This window comes from Trachymyrmex septentrionalis, unplaced genomic scaffold, assembly GCF_001594115.1.
Source record: "Trachymyrmex septentrionalis isolate Tsep2-gDNA-1 unplaced genomic scaffold, Tsep1.0 scaffold38, whole genome shotgun sequence".
Taxonomy (NCBI): domain Eukaryota; kingdom Metazoa; phylum Arthropoda; class Insecta; order Hymenoptera; family Formicidae; genus Trachymyrmex; species Trachymyrmex septentrionalis.
The window spans coordinates 41,548-46,232 of NW_017305547.1; the positions used below are offsets into that span (position 1 = coordinate 41,548).

General features: G+C 34.0%; 1 protein-coding gene across 2 annotated transcripts in view; it reads right to left on the reverse strand.

Annotated features, from left to right (window-relative positions):
- The window catches only part of LOC108750902 (chondroitin sulfate synthase 1), a 25,783-nt gene that overhangs the window by 20,080 nt on the left and 1,018 nt on the right, over positions 1-4,685 (reverse strand). The window contains exon 1 of one of the 2 annotated variants that reach the window (XM_018490755.1): positions 494-745. The exons of the other annotated variant lie outside the window; for it this stretch is intronic. The gene's annotated coding sequence lies outside the window, so the exon portion shown is untranslated. Of the gene's footprint in view, positions 1-493; positions 746-4,685 lie in introns of those variants that run through there. 2 annotated transcript variants of the gene reach the window in all.

Here is a 4,685-nt window from a genome sequence, read left to right on the forward strand (position 1 = left end):
TTACAAAAAGAGTTAAAGTTATCTTTTTCGTAGAAGACTTGCTTCAGATGATTTGTAATTTTGATGCTTGGTACAATAACGGCGTTTTTGTCACCGGCTTCCTCTCACTTTTTTTTCAAGGCAATTCACTCTTACATCGGAACACGCAACAGGAACTACCAATAAGTTCAAAAAAGATAGCAACAAAGAGGCGTCTCTCCCGTTCGTTGAAAGGATAACCAATCGCCGATTTTTTTTTTAATATCAGATTTTCATTGTCACTGTGGCTTGATAAAGGCGCGATCAAGCAGTCGTGAGTTGCAGAGAGGCTTACTGAAATATATGCGACAGTTCAAGAGCACCCCTCGTCCACGCCGGAAATGCGATCCGATTAAAAACCGGCGCGGTGGCAGGCAGCGGCGGCGGCGGCAGCCACTTTTCGAATCCGGTCGTGGCGCGTGTTGCGAGCAGGATGCCACCGCCGCGACTGAGAGGGCTGAGGGACCGGACTCACCGGACTCTGGAATCGGCGGTCACAGCCAAGCACATTTGTTCCCGTGCGCCACAGAAAATCAGCCACACCACTTTTGCCCCACCAACTGACATTGCGCTCGGCTAGCTTCGGCGTGGAGCAAGCGAAGCAGCGTACAGACTATCTTTCCCGCTTTCGGCAGCCTTCGGAACATCAAGAGTGAAGACAGCGAGAGGCAGCCCGTTCTCCTCTTTCCGGTAGCTTGTTTTTAAACGACCAAAAATCCGAAAATGCCTTCTAGGCAATCTCGGCCGAAAGAGACATTCTGTATAACATATAGAATTTTAATAAATTTTAGTAATCACGTACCTCTCTATATATTATTCTATAGCAAAAATAATTTCTAAACGCGATAGTTACAAAACGATACAGATATTAATAATTTATAATTTTTCATGCGCGATATACATACAGATACTGCGTTCATAAACATGACCTACAAGAACTCTACGTGATTAAATGCGAAAGATGCAAGATCAAAATGTTGGAGATCCCACGTTGGAATCCTGCTTTTTTCCTTTTCTTATTTTTTTGTCTGAAATAAATAAAATTATTAATAAATATATTAGAACAAATATTATATATTTTTATGTAATTATTAAATGTATACGTGTATTTTTAAAAGTTACAAATAAAATATTAGTAAACCTTTACATTAGGGGACATCTCTTCGATGACCTTGACCTTGATCTTGATCTTGACCTTGATATATATTATCAAGGTTATGACTCTAAGCGACCTTCAAAAGGTTTTGGGTCTTAGGTGATGGTCATTGCTCGTACAAAAGTTCTTAACAAATATAATTTGAAAAATAATGTCTTATTTCTATCATATACAATATTAAAAATTACCCTCTACTCTTTCTATTTAGGGGCGTTCGACTTTCCTAGCAAAGCGAAATTCACCCCATCTTCTCCCCTCCTCCTCCCCAGTCAAGAAGCGATCAATTTTCTCCTAAACGGGGGAAGGAGGAGAAATGAAGTAGACTTTGCTTCTCTTGGAAAGTTAGTCTCCCCTAGGTAGAGGGGGAGGTGGATTAGACTTCCCTTCGCGTGGAAACTTGGAAAGTTATATATAGCCTGTTAGTATATAGCAGAAATAAGATATTTTTTAAACTTTATTTGTTAATAACTTTTGAACAAATAGCAACCGCCATCTAAAACTTTTTGAAAGTCACTTAGAGTCATGACAATACAAGTCCTATCCCAAAAATAATCACCAAATATTTCGTGGGCAGGTAGAGCGGACTAAACTGAGTTGAAAAGTTCTCTACCATTTTGCAATTTTCGCAATAATTAATAAGGTATTAATTACTAAAAATTGCCGAAAATTGGTCTTCAATAATTTTTACTCAAATATTATCAACTCAGAAAAACTGCAAGAGACAAAAATTATTTATTTTCTTCTCGTAGAACTCTAAGAATTTTTTCAGAATTTTTTATATGTCAAGGTTACCGAAGAGACGGTCTCTAATAAGTTTATCTAACGAAATGTTAAAAGTGAGTTTTATGTAAATATATCTCGAAAACTATGAGACCGCCAAATAATTCATCAGAAAAAGTTGATCAGTAGTCTCACCTTTGTAACATATATCAAGATCAAGGTCATTGAAGAAGTATCCCCAAATGTAAAGGTTATCTTTAATTTCTTTACCAATCCTTTTTGAAAAGGATTATACATATAATTTTTCATGTTTTTTCATTTTATGTATAATCTCGATCTTTGGCATTTTAGTAAGTCTAAAGTTAAATGCCGTTAAAGTATCTCGAATTGAAGATACAAACGTCCGTCACTTATTCGCTTAATATAAAAGAGCCCATTATTCTGTATGATTTAGAGCTAGAGTAGAACCACCAGTGCCTTGACGTTTTTGCTAATAAAATTTGACCCTTTTCTCAAGGATCAATGTTATATATATGTATTTCCTGTCTAACATTCAGTAAAAAACTGAACAATTGTATTTAATAAAACTGCGCTCGCATTCCATATGTTAAAAAACATAAAAATTACAATTAAATCTTGTTAAATACGGAAAAATATTTTTTATTTTTATTTGCTATGCTATTTAATAAATGTGCAATCTTAGAAAGATAAATGCGATAAATATGGGATATCCTGATGTCTGCAGCCACTAATAACAGGTACAAAAAAATTTCATCAATGCTGTGATTACAACAAACAATCGTAAACCGTACCGTTGGAACGTTATTTTATCTGCCATTGAATTACTATTTAAAATCTTCTGGATTGTAAGACTGAGAATCGCTGACGGCAAATGTCGACACAGCAATCGAAAATTATGCGTAATGGCAGTTTGCAAAACTATCCAGCAGTCATCGACCACTGTATATGCGTGTGATGAGTCACTTTCGTTAATCGTAAATGCATTCCGTTTTTCGAATGACATAGCGCATTCGCGAGTTGATTGGATCATTAGAGCGAGTCATTAATTCCCCGTACAATCCGACGCAAAGATAAGCGACCGCAAAATATTTAAATAAATATTCAATTATACTTGATTACTGAATGTCTATAAATCCCCGTATAATCTTCTATCAATAGTAGTATCGATTCATTTCGTGTCTATTGTATATGAATCTTCAATGAACCGGAAAAATGGCGAATTAGAATATCGGTTAAAACGCGCCTAAATGATTTTGATGTCTTCCGGGTTTGATATTCGATACCGAAGTAGATAACAGTGTTTTATAATGCAATTTCTCCTATCGATTGATTATATAATGATCCACTTTCTTGATCTACTAAACGCGATTTTAATCGCCATTTGTCAAAAATTTATCAATTATTTGTCGATATTACATTTACTCAAAGTATCAACTGCTTGAGTTTTAAGAGAAGTATCTAATGTATAATTAATTAACCCTTAAACGTTTAGTATGGTATACTTTTTTAGTATGGTATACTCGACTTTCTTTTTCCAATGCGTTTCCCATAGCTTATAATTTTTTGTGTTAGTTAATAAAGGCGCATATATTTACTTGATATCGTTTTCCTTAATGTATGGCATTTTGAAAAAAAAATTTTTACAATATATTTATTTTTAGAAAGTTATAAGTAATCGAATTATATATATATATATATCCTAATTCATTAAAGCAAAACCGCTTTTTGAAACTGGTAAATATCAAGGAAGCCTTAAAGAAATAATTTTCTTAAAGTAAGTTAAACTTTTTCTTCCAAGTTTTTTTCTGAGTGTAAATACCGCAATGTATTCTCTTAAAGTGAAATTTGAGGATTATAATTGTTTATATGTATACATAATAATTAATAGCAAAGTGACAGTACTTTGTTTTATTAAATATATTATAGAGTCGCTAAATTTTCGATGCAGTTTTAACTTTCAGTAACATCTATGGAAGCGGGTCTGCTAATTTTTTTGTATTTCTAGAGTATGTTAGTAGGTATTTGAGTAGAATAAATCGTGCGCCAAACTCATCTTTTCAACGGGTATTACGTTCAACTTTGCATCTCACACATGTGCGTGACATCATTACAAGTGCCCGCATCGTTAAACGCGTCCACCCATATAGTAAGAACAGTAGAAGCCGCCGTTACAGCCACAATAGCTGCGTGTCTATAAAGCAGGAACTTCCGTCGAAATAGAAGCAAATTGAACTACCTTTACGCTTCGTGAATTTCGCATTATCTCTCATTCGCCGCGCTCGATTCTTGATAGACCGGAACAATCGAATTAAGACACGAAGGAGCGATACGTAGGAGTCCACACGTAAAAAAAAATAGTGTTAGATTATCATTCGGATCTAGGAAATGACAGAGTCAGATATCTAAGCAAAAATGTTGTAATTGACAAAGGAAGAAAAGAAGAGAAAAAGAGTATAACAGAAACTATTATAAGTCGGATCTATATCTTGGAAGGCGATGGAAAATTCTTTTCTAAAAAGTTTTCAAACACCACATAAAGTTTCAAATTGCTTCGAATATTATTTAAAATAAAAAGTTTCAAAGGTCTTTGAAATATCTTTGTGTACCTTAAAATTCTTGATAATTTAGAAAGTCTTTCATTGCAAGTATTCGAATTTTTAAGATGTATAAAATTTCTAAAAACAATTGTTTTCTATGTTTTCTGTGAAATAAAAAATAAATCGATATAATAAAACAATGGAAGAAGATATATATATATATATATATACAA